This window comes from Lissotriton helveticus, chromosome 1_1 (assembly GCF_964261635.1).
Source record: "Lissotriton helveticus chromosome 1_1, aLisHel1.1, whole genome shotgun sequence".
Taxonomy (NCBI): Eukaryota; Metazoa; Chordata; class Amphibia; order Caudata; family Salamandridae; genus Lissotriton; species Lissotriton helveticus.
Window position 1 is genome coordinate 1,574,653,269 of NC_136057.1, and position 20,041 is coordinate 1,574,673,309.

At 44.3% G+C, this 20,041-nt stretch overlaps 1 protein-coding gene across 2 annotated transcripts in view; it reads left to right on the forward strand.

The window, feature by feature from the left end:
- The first annotated feature begins 1,328 nt into the window (after window positions 1-1,328).
- The window catches only part of DDR2 (discoidin domain receptor tyrosine kinase 2), a 795,992-nt gene continuing 777,279 nt past the window's right edge, over window positions 1,329-20,041 (forward strand). Inside the window, exon 1 of one of the 2 annotated variants that reach the window (XM_078687193.1) lies at window positions 1,329-1,608. The gene's annotated coding sequence lies outside the window, so the exon portion shown is untranslated. The remainder of the gene's footprint in view (window positions 1,609-20,041) is intronic. The other variant, XM_078687208.1, reaches the window with a different exon arrangement.

A 20,041-nucleotide genomic window follows, 5' to 3' on the forward strand; every position in this document is an offset into this window, starting at 1 on the left:
TCAGGCCATCGCTCTTTATGGAGCTGGGGTCTGGGGACACACGGACACCAGCTCCATTCAAGTAGCAGAAAATGCCTTTCTAAGATTTCTCTTAGTTACTCCAAGAGGCACCTCAACCTACGCCTCACATTTGGAACTAGGAATTCCCTACCTGGAAGACTTGATCAAGATCCAACCATTGATGCTGTGGCTGCGCATTTGGACATCCGTGAAAAATGCTTTGTCCCAGTCCATTGTAGCTGACACAATGGCCCTTGACAAGTCTTCTAAGGTAAGATGGCTTTCCTATATTAGAAACTTTTTTAAAGATCTTGGCCTTGAGAAATACTATCTTCACCCAGAGACCATAGTTGACCTTCCGAAGAGATCATTAAAACAACAAGCCCTCTGTCATCTAGAGACTCTGAGATTGGCTTCGGAATCTTTAAAACATGCGGTCATTCATGCGAATATGGTCCAAATAACGCACAGCATTCAGCCTTATCTAACACTACAGGTGACAATATATGATAGAATGCTGTTGACCAGATTTAGGTTGGATACATTTTTTAGACTGGTTGCATTCCCTATGAAAAATGGATGGGTTTCAAGTTTTCCTCCTTGCCCTTGCGACGAGAAATCAATCCAGTCTAACTTACATGTTATCATGTTCTGCAAATTCCACCATGTACATAGGAATCTGAGTCTGTCTGCTATTTTGTTCTTAACTTTCTAAAATGTATCATGAAGCACAGGAAAAAGTCTATAAAAAGTATTATATAACTATACCTTGAGGAAATGAAATGGATTGAAAATTCTCCTTTAAGCAATGTTTTTGTATGAACTTCTTTGAATTTATCTTTTTAAATACGGTATATTTGTGCAGAAAATGTAAATTGTTCTTTTTTATGTCTCTTTTATGGTTTTTCTTTGTGAAAAAGCCGAATAAAGAAGTTTATATATATATGCATATTTTATTATAGCGCGAACTCGACCCGAAGGTATTGGAGCGCTTTACATGAGCACCGTATTTACATTACACATTCAAGCACAGGGAGATTAAGTGATTTGCCCAGAATCACAGGCTTTAGTCGCTGTCACGTTCGGCGAAGAATTGGTAATGGTTTCAAAAGGTATGTGGGCAATCAAAGCATGGTTTGTCCCAGGGCCGACAGGATGACCCTAGGAGGCAGCGGCTAGAGAGGGCTTTACTCCATTGCGCATACATGCTCCGGGCTGCGGTTGGCACGCTTGCTGTAAATCAAACCCTGGAAACATTCCCTCGGGTCTGCAGCAATAATAAACCAGGCAAACAGTGCCCGACTGCTGAATTCGGAGGATGTTTCTCCGCTCCTAATTGAAGCCAAATGTCGAGCCGCCGGAGCTGAGCGGGGGCCGGGCCTGCGCGGTCCTGTGATGTCTGGCTCCGTCTCAGGAATCCCTGGATGGCACGATTCTCCCGGAGTCCTTGCTTGCATCAGCCGACAGCGTTTGACTCTCCACGGCTTCCCGCCGGACGGCGCGCCAGAGTGCCCGGAGCTCCGGACTTTTAAACCCAAAGGCGCCCCCACGCGAGGGGAAGCGGCCCACGAGGAGACAAGGCCAGCGCCCACCCCGGGGTCCCAGCACGTAAGTCCCCCCTCACCCTCGGCACCGATGGCGCTGGTTAATTGGGACCACTTCAGAAATAGGGAGGTCTATTGACTCAGCCAGATGTTCTTCCAAAGTTGTGTGCATGGCAGTCCAGAGCAGCTGCGCGCCTATCTCATGGATGGATTCAGGGTCTGGATGTAGGAGGCAAGGTTTAGTTATGCTTTGTTTGTAAACAACAAATAATACTGAATTCTGGGGGGCCACAGTTGCTCTTCTTAGGAGCCCCTTCACCGGTGCTTGCCCATTGTTGGGGTTGTTGAATACTAAAGCTGCATTTTGTTCGATTTGATTTCATTCCTTGTTTTCTTCGATCGGCTTCCCTACAATTGCTGCATCTTGTTTTATCACTCTTTTCATCCCTGCTTTCATTCGTCGTCACTGTTTTCCTGTCTTTCTCTTCCTGCTCCTTTTAAACCCTGTCCACCTTTTGCTGTGGGTCAAAGTCCAAGAAAGAAAAATAGGAAACGTTCCCCAAAAACGAGTGTCGGTGTTCGCCATCTGTACCGCCGGCACAAATAAAGCAATTTGTACATAGTACGCTTCACTACCTCCTGGTGGCTGACTGAAGTCACATCTTCAGAACAAAAAGCGATGGATGGAATTGTTTAAGCCAAGACTTTTTACCCACTGGGAATGTCTGTGGGAAACATTACATTGTGGTAAGCTCTTCTTTGCAGGCAGCGAAGGGAACAGCCTGTATACACATTAATTTGGGCCCCTCCCTAGGTACAAGGCCTCAGTTCTCATAGTTTTGCCAGCAGGTGTGATGGGGAGAAAGCCTCCAAGTGTAGTGTTGCAAACTTTCGCCAGTCTGCCTACTGTGGCACTAGTATATGGTGAAAGTGCTCACAACACTGCTCCGTGAGAGAGTCCTACTAGGACATTCGCTGGTGTGTGCTGGTGACTGGAACAATAGAATGGACTAGACTAGACTAGAACAATAGATTCCTTCACGGCAAATGTAAATGTAAATGTAAATGTAGTATACTTGTAAAGCGCACAGCTGCCCCAGCAACGGGGCGTCCCGGCGCTGTATAACTCTGGGGAACCCGTCCTGGCTTTCCCTGTGGGATGGTCCCTTGCTGGGAGTCCCCAAGGTGGAGCCAGGCATCCCCGGAATTGGTGGGGCCGTCGTGGAGATTAGGCAAGCTAATGCCCAGAGTTGCCGAGTGGAACCCCTGATTAGAGTAAGCACCGAAGCGAGAATTATCGAGTCCGCTGACCAAGGTCCACGACCCTGCCGCGTCGGGAATTGAACCCTGGTCCCAGGCTGACTTCTGCTCTCAGGCCTGCCGCCTCTAACCAGTGAGCCACACTACTCCACTAAACAACTGCTCGTCTCCAAAAGCAAATCGTAGTAATTATTCTGGAGCTAAGATTTTGATATCTATTTGGCAATCTGTAATAACTATAGATAACATCTTATTTTAAAATGTAATGTATAATTAATTGGTGAATTACTTGTTAGTAATGCTCTATATTCAGAGCATTGTTTTTATGCAATGCAGATGTATAAAACTCCACTTGACGTTCAAAATAGCAATTTTTTATTTTGTATGCTGTTTTGGGTACTTAGCTTGAAGCATATGTTTTTTTTAAGCATGGAAAAACATGTTTATTAAATATAGTATGTTGAATACTGGACTATACTGTTTTGTGCCTGCTGTAAAAAGTAGAGAATAGTAATTATTTAGTAAAGAATGCTGAATCTGGAAAAAGCAGCCTTTGCCTTGTTCAGAAACCCAGGGAGACCTTATTTGAAGCTGTTCTCTACACGAAGCATCTACCAATGGGCATTATGTGGAATAAGAATGTTTACGTTTCGTTGTTTTTGTTTATCTTTCATGAAAACATTATAAAACATTGAGCAGTGGTTAGGGCCAGTCGAATTATGCAATGCTATGCCTGCGTCATTTACTGCATAATTATGGATTTACCACACTTGCCACATTAATTTACAATATCAACAAAAAATTGTTTGTAGCAAATACCACTGCTACAGAATGTGCCACAAAATACCACATTCATTTGCCTTTCATGTTGCATAATTTAGATAACCCTGCTACATAATTATGTACTCCGTTGCCACATAATGCCAGTGGCCCTGACAATGGTAAAGGTCTGCACAGTGGTTTAGGCTTAGGAGCCACAATTATCCTGAAGAAACCCATATTTTAAAAGCACAAATGAAATACATTGCAATTTTCATAGTTCCAGGTGAAATATGGGGGTTTTACCGCTGCAGTCTTTGCAATAAAACACTGTATTCTTTGCAATAAAAGCACCCAAGTGTAATATATACCAATGTGTGTTTATATATGTGTTGCCCAGTTGAAGGCGTAAGCCGAAACGCTTTGATGTCCTATGTCAGGTGTTTGCAAATGAAAATAAAACAATATTGAGTAGCTTGATGGTGTCATGCAACTTTCGTGGGATGTGGCGGAGAAGTGCGGAGGAAGAGAAGTGTGGTTGAAGGTATATATGTGAGCAAGGCTCCGAGGAGCCGAAACGTCATGCGGCATACTCTGTTTCAATAAATGAGTTGCACAGAACTGGTCCGTGTCCGAGGTATCCTTGCAGCGCTGCGAGAAGGCGAGAGGCTGGCATTGGGACGCGGAAAACCGTAATATATATATATATATATACACATACTCATACTTACATTGATGTTCATTGCTGAGGCCTCATAGTGCAGGTTTGTGGTAAAGATCTCCTGGTGCAGTCGCAGTATTAAAAGCTGGAGTAAACAGCTTCTGAATTATGAGCTGTAATGAAGGCCTTCTAGTCGCTGTACTGTAGAAAAGGCTTGTGTGGCTGCGGCCGTAGTATAGATTTGGGTGCAGGTGTTTTAGTAAAGGCTTCCAAGACTGTGACCTGCTGTAAGGTTGAGTGGAGGTGTTGTGGTAAAGAGTCCAGAGGCACTTCACAGTGGCAAAGATAAATGTGCAGATGCAGTAATGACCCTCTTTACTAAAGACTGTAGTAAAGATTTGGATACCATTGGGAAGAAGGAAGAGATAATCCCTGCTTTCCAAATACTTGCAGTAGATCCAGATGATAGAAGTTTGGTCCACCATAGCAAGTATTGCAGTAAAGATCTCCTGGGCTTGACTGTAGTAAAGTTTCAATTTCAGGTTTAAGAGGAAAATTGTACACTATCTTTCCGTCGAGGCCCGAAAACAGGTCACAGTGGCCCTCATATCCTCAAGGCTAGATTACTGCAATGCACTATACCTAGGAATCAACAAACAACTAGTCCACCGTCTCCAAATAGTGCAAAATGCAGCAGCCAGGTTCGTTGCTGATGCCCCGAGGCTTTCATCAGGCTCCTCTATCAGGAAGGATCGGCATTGGCTCCCCATGCAGGCCAGGATAGAGGTTAAGGTCCTGTGTCTCACCCACCTGGCCCTGTATGGTTCCGGTGCTGAAGACATCAGACCCCTTGTGTCCCTCTATACCCCCGGCAGGGCACTTCGCTCAGCATATAAAAATCTTCTTTCTGTACCACGAGTTATCAAAGCCAGGTGGGGCGGGAGGGCCTTTTTTTTTCTCGCCCCCAGGATTTGGAACATACTTCCGGCTGAGCTCAAAGGACAAACCTCCTATCCTCTCTTCCGAAAGGCATTGAAGACTTGGCTTTTCAGGGAGGCCTACCCATAGTCGGTGCACCCCCTCTCCCTCCATACAGTTAGTACCATCCTCAGCGCCTTGATGCCTATGGGCAAAGTTGCGCTTTATAAATCCTTACTCACTCACTCAGGTGTTGTACTAAAGGCCTCCTACTTTAGGGGCTCTAATAAAAATTCTGATGCAGGTGTGGTAGTAAGACCCCAGGGCATAGGGCTGTGTTAAAGTTTGAGTTCAGATCTTAAAGTAAGAGCCTCATAGTTGTGGTAAAGTTTCTGGTCAAAATACTTTAATAAAGGTCTTCCAGACTAGGAATTATAGCTGAGATCCTTTCAAACATGTTGTAGTAAAAGCCCTCATCAGCATGACAGCAGCGTCATGATTGGTGTGAGCGCTGAGGAGTGGGAGCCTGTGCATGCTATGCAATACAGCCTGGTGGAGAATTTGCTAAGTGCGCATGACTGTTCAGCCAGTCCAAGTCGGCCGGCCAAATTGTCATACAGAATTAAATGCACTCACCACTCCTCCTCCTGCTGGCTGTGACAACAACCAAGCCCCGTACGCCCCCCAAACTGGCTTCAGCAGAGAAAAAATAAAATGATAGTAACACAGTGTTATCGTTTTGTTTTTAAAGCAGTGGGATGCCGCATCTCGCCCTAGCGGAGTAGCCACCCCTGCCTGCCAGGTACCTTACTTCAGAGGACAATTCCTCACCTGCATGCTGCAAACACAGCACAGCAGATGTAGACAGATAAATGCCTTCTTGATAAAAAATCTCATGAGCAGCACTGGAGGGTGCATGGGAACCTCCCCTAAACCTTCCCACCTTCCAACCTTCTATACTACCACTTCCCCTCCAGGAGAAACAGGAGAGGGGCATAGGGGTGGGGGTGGGCAACTTCAATAAAAAAAAAAGGGGACATCATCATAAATAGAGAGAAGAGGCAGAGCAAAGAACCAAAAACAAAATTTAAATAAAACAGGGTAAATCATAGCGCAACAAACACCCATGCAAACTTTTAGTGGTGATTATTTTGCAGTGAAATAATGTAGAATTGCTCCTATTATATCAGGGATGGCAAAAATGTTGAAAGGAATGTCCACAGTGTGTCGAGGATGGGCCGCTAACATGTCATGCATAGCCAAGATATTGTCAAGAATGACCACTAATAGAACAGGAAGTTTAAATTGTATTGTTAGAAAACAGAGTGATATGGTATCATGAAACCAAAGCCTCAACTGCTGGCTAGCACCGAATACTATTCTACCCTCTATTTCAGATCCCCCGAATATCTCAGAGGACTAATCATTCCAAAAGTCAGATCTTAGCAGGTTGTTTTCCTTGATGCTAGGTATTCTCTAGAGGACATTTTAAAAAGCAATATTTTGTATAAACTGGTTGTTGGAAATATACAATGTAGTCATGTTACCAAATAAATGCATGTGTTCATACCAAAACTGAACGAGGACCCACTTCATAAGGTTTGTAGTTAATGTTCAACCTTGACTTCAACGGCTTGTGGAAAGTTCTAGAGAATAGGATATGGCCAGTGCTCAACAACTTGGCCTACCCAGACAAGTGTGGATTCATCCCAGGGCGTAAGATATCACCAGAGTTTAGATTTTAGTTGTGTTTAGTGTCTAGATCTCTAGGCGACAGCTTAATCCACAGTCTGTAGCTGCACCAAAAGTATTTGATATGCCGGGATGGGACTACCCGTAGGTAGTTCTTGCTCAAATACATTTTGGTGGGGTCCTGATATTGAAGGTTAAACTTCTATCTTCTGGACCGACTCCAAGTATTTGGAAAGGAGGGACTGTTTCTCTTGTTTCTTCCCGTGATCATTGAAGAGGGACAGTGGAAGTTGTCTCTGGTCCTTTTTGCAATAATATATAAAGAGTCAATAAAAGTATCTATGATTGAATACCGTGATGAGGATAAAATAGAGATTTGTATCTTTAACATCAAATTCTCACCGCAGGAATGCTGGAACGGTGCGTTATTGTACCGTCCCCCAGGATCTGTTCAAGACTTTGCCCATAATCTGTTGGAATTAATTGCCATATATGTGATCTCCTCAAAACTTTTAGTCTTATTAGGGGATTTCAACATACATAGCGAAAACCGTTCCAATTGTGCATCGGTTCAGTTCTTGTCTGATTTGGCCTCCTTGGGTCTAGAAAAGACCAATGTGGGCCCTATGCACTCTGCTGGCCACACATTAGATCTAATTCTAACAAATTCTCCTAAACTTCAGTCTAAGGCTACTCGCCAGGTAGTGTGGTCCGACCACGCCTTAATTGAAGACACTACCTCACATAGTTCTAGGGGATAATGGTACAAAATTAGTCTGGATGCTTTTAAGTAAAAGTTTTGTGCTCCTCTGAGAGCGGAGCAAGGGGATATTAATTTAAGTTTGCAGTACTATCATGAGGCTTTAAAATCCGCTACTAATTGTATTTCACCTGCTCCTAGCGCCGCAGCGCATGCGTTGCTCTCTTGCAAGACTATTGCTGTCGGTTTTACTTTGGAAGTGGGGTGGAAGCTCCACCCATGCTTTTCATTGGTGCGTGTGAGCACAAGCGTTGCTCTCTTGCAAGACTATTGCCGTCGGTTTTACTTTGGAAGCGGGGTGGAAGCTCCACCCGTTCTTTTCATTGGCGCCTGTGAGCACATGCGTTGCTCTCTTGCGAGACTATTGCCGTCGGTTTTACTTTGGAAGCGGGGTGGAAGCTCCACCCATTCTTTTCATTGGTGCGTGTGAGCACAAGCGTTGCTCTCTTGCGAGACTATTGCCGTCGGTTTTACTTTGGAAGCGGGGTGGAAGCTCCACCGGTTCTTTTCATTGGCGCCTGTGAGCACATGCGTTGCTCTCTTGCGAGACTATTGCCGTCGGTTTTACTTTGGAAGCAGGGTGGAAGCTCCACCCATTCTTTTCATTGGCGCGTGTGAGCATATGCGTTGCTCTCTTGCAAGACTATTGCCGTCGGTTTTACTTTGGAAGCGGTGTTGAAGCTCCACCCATACTTTTCATTGGCCCGTGTGAAAAATCCTTCCTTTTGTTTGCTTGTTTGTTTGTTTGTTCCCTCCCTGTCTCCTGCTTGCCGTGCCTGCCCGGATAGGAGAAGTCCACGCACATGGCGTGTCTTTTGCTCGCGGCGTCTCTTTGGAAGACACTGTGCAGTGCCCCAGCGCAGTGTCAAGGTCTCAGTCTATTACAACGCGTCATAAAATGCAGCGCTCTCGTTCAGTGTGCAGGTGTTGTTCTGCTCACAAGTATGTGCGGAATGCGGCTTTTTTCAGGACAGTGTTTAAGTCTCGTGCTGTGAACTGGCAGCATGTTAACTGACAATATTTAGCACTTTATGCGTCACACGCCGGTCTCATGCCATGGGAAGCAGTGCAAGATGTGGTCCAATGGAGTGCACATGCAGTGTAAGGTGCAGCCCCCACTCGTGTGCAAGCCTCGCCCGTTAAGATGGTGTTCAGTAGTGATCCGCACATCCAGGCCCGGACTGGCCATTGCGGGCACCGGGCAATCCCCCGGTCGGCCGCAAGGGTGGGGGCCGGTTTTGGGCCCTGGGGGCCGATTTTGTTACAGAGCCGTTTTTGCAGAATCGGCCCTGTAACAAAATCGGCCGAAAAGCGGCCCCGGCAAAGCGTTCGCATCCCCCGAGGGGGGGCCGGCCGAGAACTTTGCCAGGGCCGGTTTTGGTTCCCAGTCCGGCCCTGCGCACATCCCACTGTCTCACCAGGCAGTAGAGCATTAAGCATCCTACACTGCAGGTTGCACATCTTTTGCTGTGAGCAAGCAGCGGTTTGTACAGTGACCCAATGTAGTGCTATTGACGTTGTTCGATATGTATTTACACGATATAGCGTCCAATCGGCCATTAATTAGTAAGTGAGCGTCTGATGCAGTGTATTAGACAGTGGAAGGTGCACACCCTGCTTTTGAGACAGTGGGGTGAGCGCATAGCTACTGAAGGACATCCTACACTGCCATCTTAACGTGCGAGGCTTGCACAGCTGTGGGCGCTGCATCTTACACTGCATGAGTACTCCATTAGACCCCCTTACCCTGTGCAGCCTCAAGTGCCGTAGCGCCCGGTGCAGTCTCCAGTGCAGTGCGCATAACTCATGCTGTCACCAGAGAGTAGGTTACATGACGAGTGACAGTGTGATCCCCACTGTAGCGTGACCATCTCATGCATGTGATCAGGCATCTAATTATGTAGTGCCATGTGCAGTTTGTACGTTGGTTCTCGCGACCAAGCAGCGTAAGACGCGATGCCTCTTCCGAAGTATTCTGTAAGTTGACACTGTAAGATGCAGTGCCTGTGTCCAAGGGATTGCACAGCTTTCCAGCAGTGAGCACGCATAGCAAGATACAGTGCCTACAGTAGAATTTGCTCCTCTTGTGCACTAAGGATGCAGTGTAAGATGCTGCGTTGCAATCTTTCACTGTGAGCTGGGCAGGCAGTGCAAGATGCAGCACACACACCCCTCAATGTGAGCAGGAAGTGAGAGAGGCAGTGCCTATTACCTATCCTATGAGTAGGCAGCGTAAAAAAGAAATACTGCGTTGCAATGTATAAGCCTGCGAGCAAAGAGTAATCTTTTTCGAGTTTCTATACCCTTTGCTATTGGTGTGTGCAGTTCTGAGTAGCATGCAGTGACAGCTGTCGGGCTTCTCTGAGTTCTATTTACGGGACACCCCCGCCTCCCACCATGCAATGCTGCTGATGTGGTCTGGAGCGCCCTCTACGGGAGACAGGAGACGTGGACGGCAGCCGCGGGTCTTGCTATAATCAATCAATCAATCAATCAATACATTTATAAAGCGCGCTACTCACCTGCGAGGGTCTCAAGGCGCAAACATGGAGTAATTGAATTAAAGCTGATGACGCAGGCCCCCAGGCCATAAAACCACAATACTTTAAAAGCAACTGCAAACTATCTCCGTTGTTATAGGGCAGAGCTACCGCCGAAAGCAGCTGATGCACACAAATAATAACCTGTCCGTGTGTGTACACACTGATAATCTGTGTGTGCACCCTTGGATACGGGCAAGGCTAGTTTATGACACAAATAACAACGTGTGTATGGAAACGCGCTGTATTGCCGGACCTCCTTTTCAAAATCACAAAACTTTACATTGGTTTCTCCGAGTTTTAAACTGCGCAGCCTTGGGTCTGTTGCTCTTAAAGTGTCCGCCGTTTTTCCCCCTCTTCCAATATAGGAAGAAAGGCTGCAATGTGCTTTTAATGTGCAATGTTCCGTTAACACATCAGTAATAGGCATTGCCATTTACAACGCAAATAGCTCTAACTCACGCAAATGCAAGACCTATTGCATTGCAAATGCTTGTTATTTGATGTGTAGATGCTTTACCTTGACCCTGCATATTTAAGTGTGTCTATCACTCATGAAGCAATTTGTAATGCACAGTTCATGCAGTTTTATGGCTACTTGATTGAAAAAAAGAATCATCTCTATGTATCTAGGATGGGTCTACATCATGCCAGGGATACTCAAAAAGTAGCTGAGAAGGCTCTCAATGGCAGGTTTTACACAGGGATGAGCTTCCGTCTCCCACACCCCACAAACACATCCATGAAAGCGCTAACACCAATTCACAAGCTTCTACGTGCCACACAAACACTCAAAAATCTGAAGTGGTGCAGGGTTGGTGTTGTATATGCCCAAAGAGGCTGCTCTGCTGGTGCAGTGGTAAAGGGGTTATGTCACAAGTGCATTAGCGACAGTGCCTTGTTGCAGGTGTTTTAAAGGTGTTCAGGTTCATGTGAAGTGGTAAAGCTATTCTGCTGCCAGTGATGTTGTAAAAGGGGTCTGTGCAGGTACAGATAGTACAGATATTTTTTCTGAGAACTTTCACTTCAGTGTTCATTGACAGACGCAGGAATCAAGCTTAAAAAAATGTATTTGTTCTTTTACGTAGCCCGAATACATCCAATAGGGTTTCAGAGCGTTGTACATATGGAGGGCATGAAAACACCAGACAAGAATCAACCATGTGTTAAATGCAGACATAACAAAGCATAGGGCTTCTTAGGGATTTACAGAGGATTTTTGTACAAACAAATTAAAGATAGGTATTGCATCATTGGGATAGGTAGAGTCCAGTGTTTCATTACAGTATGAAGCACATAATGGTACGTTAACTGGGGAGTATAACATGCCAAATAATTAGTAGCAGAAGATAACAGTATAAGAGGATCAAACAATAAAATGGGCATAGAAACTATGTGCGCAGGATGTATATGTTTGCAGTGGGATATAGCCTACATGGCCAAAACCAAAGTATAGGTTCATCATTATAATGATAAATATGTAGACATAATAAAGCAGCAATTTGCATGGGGCATCATTGGTCATACAGGGGTTTATGAGAAACAGAGCACACAATGTTAAGTACAAAAACCACATGAGTATGGATGTAGAGAAAGTAATCTCTAATAAAAGAGAGAGGGACCCAAAACCAAAGGGATGGGGTGCCAAGAATAGACTTTATGTCAAAATAGAGTTCCCTTTGGGCACATTAGATATGAGGACATCAACTTCACTGTCACACAATCGGACAACAGAAATACAAACATAAGAAAAAATTCAAGCACATAAACCAAGAGCAATGCGTAAGCTACAAAATTATGAAATAACGGTAATTTCCAGATAGCACAGTTTATTTATACATAAAATTAATAAAAACAAATTAAGATCACAGTAAAATTGGGAACACAGAAAATATAACAGGAATGAATCAAAACATCAGTTCATCTAATCAGATTCATACATCAGATCAGGGAAGTACACACAAATCCTAAATCAAATATCAGTAGTACTATTCCCTCAATTTCATTTCAACGCGTTTCGACGGACAGTTGGAATGTCGCCGTCTTCATCAGGAAATATAAACTGTATTCCCAAGAGATCTGAAATTACATAAAATATGTCTTAGTGAACTCCCTAGGACATAATTCAGAACTACCCTGTACATCAAGCATTCCGAAATATCAGTTTTTGTGCAGCCCAGCTATTGCTCTTAACATCATGACAATCTAACCACAGTTTTTATAATAAAATGAATAACACCAGTGAGACATTAATTACTAAATCATAATGATGACAACATATCTACACATCATGAACACAAACATTAATCACCATCTTAATTTTCCGCTGTTTCATTGCTACATCAATACATCATATAGCCTCTTTCTGCGATTTCATATCTAAATGCCTTTTAATTCGAATGTATTCTTAGTTGTGGCATTATTACTTTGTTCAACATGGTTCATATTGGATACTAACTGGTGATTTTAATTACCAGCATTCTATATTTTTTCCTTAGGACAGGGGTGTATATCTCCCTCTCACCTCCACGTTACACAGTATAACCACTAAATATACATGGTCACTAACCTCGTATTACGAGACAATCACCAGAGTAAGGAGGTTTGTAAAATCACCAGTTAGTATCCAATATGAACCATGTTGAACAAAGTAATAATGCCACAACTAAGAATACATTCGAATTAAAAGGCATTTAGATATGAAATCGCAGAAAGAGGCTATATGATGTATTGATGTAGCAATGAAACAGCGGAAAATTAAGATGTGATTAATGTTTGTGTTCATGATGTGTAGATATGTTGTCATCATTATGATTTAGTAATTAATGTCTCACTGGTGTTATTCATTTTATTATAAAAACTGTGGTTAGATTGTCATGATGTTAAGAGCAATAGCTGGGCTGCACAAAAACTGATATTTCGGAATGCTTGATGTACAGGGTAGTTCTGAATTATGTCCTAGGGAGTTCACTAAGACATATTTTATGTAATTTCAGATCTCTTGGGAATACAGTTTATATTTCCTGATGAAGACGGCGACATTCCAACTGTCCGTCGAAACGCGTTGAAATGAAATTGAGGGAATAGTACTACTGATATTTGATTTAGGATTTGTGTGTACTTCCCTGATTTGGTGTATGAATCTGATTAGATGAACTGATGTTTTGATTCATTCCTGTTATATTTTCTGTGTTCCCAATTTTACTGTGATCTTAATTTGTTTTTATTAATTTTATGTATAAATAAACTGTGCTATCTGGAAATTACCGTTATTTCATAATTTTGTAGCTTACGCATTGCTCTTGGTTTATGTGCTTGAATTTTTTCTTATGTTTGTATTTCTGTTGTCCGATTGTGTGACAGTGAAGTTGATGTCCTCATATCTAATGTGCCCAAAGGGAACTCTATTTTGACATAAAGTGTAGAGAAAGTAAACCAGTAACTTGAATTTGAGGGCAGCTTATGACCAGTAGAGGACTCAGGATTTAGAAGTGAAGGGTCAGTGACTGGCAGTGGCAAATTGTACAGCCTAGGAATGTGGCGTGGCTATGCACTTCATGGATTAGCAAGAATTGGCAAAGCCAATGGGTCTTCTTGCATTTGAGACCTATGGCCTCTGCCAAAACCTTTTGTTCATTCTGTACAGCATCTGCAGAAATGCCTGTTCAGCATGAACACAATAAACAAACAAGCATTTGCAATGCAATAGGTCTCACATTTGTGGGAGTTTAAGCTATTGGCATTGTGAATGACAATGCATTTTATTTATCTGTTTTGATAATTAACACATAAATGAAAGGCATTGTCATTTGCAATGCCAATAGCTAAAACTTTTGTAAATGAGAGACGTATTCAAAGAAGCGGCTACCATTGTCCCGGTTGCTCGGAAGGTGAAAGCAAGCATGGCACGCTGAATGTTGCAGGAAAGCATGTTGTGCATGCAGTAGGAGAAACTCATTAAAGAAAATAAATAGTGCTTACAGAATAAATAAGACCTACCGTGTAACAACAGAAGTAAAAGGTCCAGTCCTATTGGGAGGTTACAAATGAAGATAAGGCGGTACTAAGGAGGGACTAACAAGCCTATTAACAACCAGAAGCCAGCATTTATGAAGGACAATGTCACAAACCAATGACATATGGGAAGAGAGTGGGCGGGGCTTCTATTCCATACTCCAGTACAGCATGCCGCAGAGTAGCGCATGCGCTGCCCAGGCTCGACTTAAAAAAGGCTCAATGCCGCAGCTGCATCATTATGTAGGTGTACACATACAGCATAATGCATGCACATGATGTTTGCTCCATTGTGTTTTTTTACTGATGTGAGATAGTGGTAAATAAAAAAATATCAAAGTGAAGTACCACAAAAGCACTTTTATTTCTAAATCAGACGGGGCATCAGCAATTTGCTGCCAGAACCTCCAGAAAAAAGCTAAACTCACAAAAATAGTTAGGCCTACGGGGAAGGGGTGAAGGTTGGCTGGGACAATAGGGGAAGGGGGCAGATGCACTATGTGGGTTTGAACAACACAGGGGCAAATGGAGTAGCAAACAGGGGAATGTAAATAGAGCATGAGTAGAGAAGCACATGGGGAGAGAGAGCAACTCGGAGTGCTGGTGGACAGAAGCATATGTACAGGAGAGCAACACAGCGCATGGAAGAGGGAAACCCATAAGGGACACAGTTGGGCAACTCATGTAGTTTTATGGAATGCTTAAACAAAAAGAAAGTAGTAGTTCCCTTTAAGCGAGCAGCGGAAGGAAAAGAAAGGAAAATAAAGAGGCAGTGCTCCAGGAGAGAGACAATCACAAGATAGACAGGGCAAGCCACTGACTAGGAAGCAAGCAAATAAGAGTGACAATAAAGACAACCAATGGCAGGGTCGGACTGGCAATTCCGGGCAATTCCCCGGTAGGCTGGATGGAGTGGGGGCCGGTTTTCTGACAGGGGGCCGGTTTTGTAGCTCGGGCCGATTTTCGGTCAATGACGTGACGTGCTTCACTTCAGAGAGAGTCACAGTAGTCTTGTCATGCTGCATGCGCAGTGGGCCTCGCGCAATTAAAAGTGCACATGACTGCCTGCATCCCAGACGACTGAGACAGAGAGGCAGAGGCACCGTGCGCAGGTACGTTTTTCAGTCCACTCCAGTCGTCGGAAATTAATGATTATTCATGACGGCAGAAATAGCAAAGGCATTCAGATAAGGCTCGGCAGGGCCGGACTGGGAACCAAAACCGGCCCTGGCAAAGTGCTCGGCCGGCCCCCCTACCCACTTGGGGGGTGTTGGAGGTGCCACCAAGCGCTTTGCTAGGGCCGGTTTTCGGCCGATTTTGTTGCAGGGCCGATTTTGCAGCTATGCTGCAGAACGGCCCCTGTAACAAAATCGGCCTCCAGGGGCTGAAAACCGGCCCCACCCTTGCGGCGCACCGGGGAATTGCCCGGTGCCCGCTATGGCCAGTCCGGGCCTGAGGCTCGGCTTCCTTTCGTGGACGTTTGCAGACAGGCAGAGAAGGAAAAGGAGTCGGTCTCTTCCTTACTGCCCAGAGAAGACACGGACAATGTCCTCTTCTTTTCTGTGCTGGCAGCTGCAACCCCCCCTCTTCCTATTATTCCCTCTCTTTCTGTCTTGCTCCTCACTTACTGAAAACCGTGACTTGAAGAAACATTTCACAACCTCTCTTTCCTTCTTTCATTTAGTTGCTTCCCTGTGAAATGGATCCAAAAAAGAAATACACTCTTTCAGGAAATGCCCTTTTTCTGACATTTTTCTATTCCAAAGTGCAGCCTCGGAATGGAGAGAAATAAGAGGTTTTAAATATGAAAAATAATTACAAAACTAAATAAAGCAAGACAGAGTGGTTGCAAAGTAGGCAGATTATTTTTATTCACATCCACACACATCAGCCTCACTTTACTGACTTTGCAGTGAAGCGCTACTTTTGTTTTCTCGTCTTTCTTTAAACAGCATTGTTGTTCCCAGGTGGGGAAGTGCACCATTCCTGGATGTATTGAAATACCTGGTTGATGGATGGATTGGAAAACAAAATCTGTACCATGGCTCTGTGTTTATGGATGTGGTCTTTTTAAACCATACTGCTTACATTTTGTAAGGATATAAGCAATGGACATTTAAACGGTTCCCTTCAGGGCCCTGTAGTCATGTTCTTAACTTTTCAGGTAAAACCACTCGCTGATTTCTGAATAGTGAGTGAGAGTTCGTTAAGGTAACCATGTTGTTTCTGCTTACATTGCACATGCTTCACTTAAGGTTGCATTCCCTATGAGTGTTTGCTTTTACTTTTTTTTAGGCAGCATATTACTCTTATCAAGTGCATAATTTGAATTGAGCCACATCCAAGTGTTTCTAGCGGGCACAATTAGGTTGTAGCTGAAGGCAGTGTGAGTTTCTCTCAGTGGGGCAGTATGGTGTTCAGTGGGGAAGAGGATGTGGCACTATGGCCAGAGCTGTCGAATTTGGAACTGGGGAACTGGGTTCAGCCTTCATGACCAGTCCACCAGACCACTCTACTGAGGGAGCATATTCCCATGCTAGACCTTAGAAGGCCCCACTAGACCTTAGAAGGTCTGATGTCTTAGCACAAGCAGGTGCACCCTAGTGGTGTCAATTGTGGGCTAACCTTGAAGGCCTGTCCACCACAATCCATACTGAAGTTCATCTCCAGTCTTGCGAGCTGGCCTACGAAGCAGTACACCCTAGAGCAGAGTTCTTCATACTTTTTTGCTCTGAGCCCCCCCTAAGCAAAATGTTTTAAAGTGAGGCCCCCCCTCCAAAACTTTACAGTAAGGATTGGGTGAACAGGAGGGATAAGGCTGAAGGCAGGGGGCATGGCTTATGAGATCATTTCAAGAGTACTTTTACTATTGCTCATAAACCACACTAAGGGACTGATTACGACTTTGGTGCTGCAGCGCCAGGTCTGACCGGTAACGGCACCACCAAAGCCGTGTTCCGGCTACCGGCCAGATTACAAGTCTAACTTGTGCCTGGTGGGCTTTTATTTTGATGTTTCCAAAGTGGTGCCTGATAATGAGCACCGCAATAGGAAAGCCAAAAACAGTTCCTGCACGGCATGGACTGAAAATTTCATGCTGTGCAGGAACCAGGGTGCATGCACACAGGCGGCACATGTTGTGACCCCCTGCATGAAACCCTGAGTTACAGAGGCACAAGGGGGGTCTTGTAGAACCCCTTATGTTTCTTCTCCACCAAGGTTTTCATGGAGGAGGAACCGCCATGAAAACCATGGCAGAGAGGAAACTCCTAATATATTTGGCAGGACTGTGGCAATCCCACCAATTATATTGAGACCTCCTAACTGCTGCACCACTGCCAGGGAACAGTGGTTCCCTGGTGACTGCGGCGGGACAATGGCAGCCCAACTCCTCTAATCATAATAGGGTCCTAAAGCCGAAGGATAATGTTTAGTTGGTTCCTGGTACCTCTGGTTCCTGGTACCACTGTACCTGCAGTATCAATGATTCTTATTGCCCCTTTGTGTTAAAGAGAAGCAAACGTTATCTGGGCTCTAATGTTAACAAGGAAAATGAGCACCCACTCCACGGTAAGACAACTATAACTGAGCAGCAGTGGCGCCACTTACACAGCGGACAGCATTGCCTGCTGCACTAATGGGGCCATTTGTAACCATAAAAATGAAGCCCCTACACAGTGCTCCCTCTTCTGGACCATCTCTTTGAGTATATTTATGAATCTCATTATTTTTCTCCTTCACTGGACCATGAGTCTGAGGCCCTAGTGGTCAAGAGGATCAGGGCTCTTTATCCGAATGGAACTCTGTTGACTTCTTCCTTGCCATCCCCTGGACTAACCTTTTACAAATGCAACTACCCCTGAATGTTCAATGCTGACTTTGTGGTGCATCTCCCTAAAAGCAAATGTGGGGTGGTAGTGCAGACAGTTAAAAATAGAAACAAGCGTTTAAAAAAAAGTTTATTACAGCGCAAACTCGACCTGAAGGTATCAGAGCGCTTTACATGAGCACCAGTTGCATTACAGACGGACACGTTAATCTTTTTTCAGGCAAGGGGAGATTAAGTGATTTGCCTAGAATCACAGGATGCTTGAGCTTCCCGCCAAGACTTGAACATGGTTCCCCTGCTTCAAAGTCACGCGCTCTGGCTGTTAATCTACACCCTCTTACCAACCACAAAATGATTGAGTCACTTAAAGCCAGGGCCACTCGAATTAGGAGTTTCTGAGGTAGCAGCGCTTTCCGAATAGTTATGGGTTTACCACATTTGCTACATAATCCATCATCTGCTGCATAATCTGCAGATTTTAACTAAAACATTTGATTCTAATTCAAACTAAGCAAAAGTTACTTAAAAAGTAGCTGGCGACGTGTTCCGGAGCAGTCGAAAGCCCTTTATAAAGGTTGATTGGTCATCTTGCTCAGTGACGTCTCTTCATCCGAATCTTTTTAGTCCCAATTTAAAGGGCTGCGTGTAAAGAAAGACAACCTGGAAATGCGGCAAATGAACAAGGCAGCAGTTCCAGGCAATCTCCATTTGCATGTAACTGCAGAGGCATTTGCTCCCCCCTTGGAAACCATTCACGGACCCCCAGGGGCGCGCCCCACAGTTTGAAGACCTCTGCCCTAGAGCAACGGTGATCCAGTCACTGTGACTCTGTCACTGAGGTCACATGAACCTTGAGCAGGTTAGGGCGGTACGAACGGTGTGACCGCTATGGGTACCTATTTCGGGTGGGTGCGTAGTGTTTGCAAGTATATTATGGTTTAAAAAAAAACTTGCAGCCTCCTTCCTGGCCTCCAGCAATTTTTCAGCAACAATAAAAATGTCATGATAACTTCGGTGATTAATGTTCTTCCTAGAGAGAGAGCGGAAGGGTTGACTCCTGGAAAGGTAGCACAGAGGGTTAATGTGCCGGCTGCAAAGAACATGTACCATGCAGATCACAAAGTGCACATAATGTTAACTAGGTTAGTAGGTTACTGCTTTTGTCAGAGAGATCCTTTTATTACTTGCAGTTTATAAGTTAAAATCCTAATATTGAACAGTGAGCTATTAAACTTTACTGCATTCTAATATGGTTGTCGTGTGGCTTCTACACCTTGTATTCCTTTGTCTTTTGTCTTATGTAACATTTCATAAACAGTGATATGATTGTCTCTGTGTAGTGTGTGTGATGTAAAGTGCTATTACACCGTACACTGGTATGAGTGACGCTGTAAATCAAATTAAATGCATCTGAGAAAGTGTGTGGTTATGGAGACTTGGGGGGGCTGTTAAAGGGTGGTAGTGAGGGAGTCTGAGGCATAGGTGATCATTAACGTTTTTTAGTAGCTTTTTATCCGTTTGAGCTACAAAAATGATTAGTTAAAACTCTAAGATTATGCAGTGGATGATGTATTATGTGGCAAATATGGCAGAACTACAATTATATAGAAAACATTTTGCAAAGTAGGATATTTTGCCATTCTTGTTTGAACTGCTCTTGTGGAAGAAGGGAGGAGAAGTGCTAATGAGAGAAGCTGCATGGCTTGGAGATAAATGGCTTGTGATTCCACATTTAAGCGTATTTGGGACGTTGTGTGATTGGAAATATATCCCACTTGTGAATGTATTTAAATGCCAATAACTTCTATTAAACATTAAATAATCAAGTGTATCCATTGGTTGAATTAAATAACACAATAAGCTGTAACTGGTCGGTGAAATGCCAAACAAATACTAACAATTGGGATGTTTGGCACATTCTGGCCACACCTCTGAGTCCGCCCACTGATCCAATCCTTGGGTTATCCCCGCCCTTGGAGTCTCCGCCCACAGTTCCCCCTACTTTTTTTCCCCACTTCGATCATTGCTCTGGGGAGAGTATGTAGAACAGGGCACAAGTCGGGG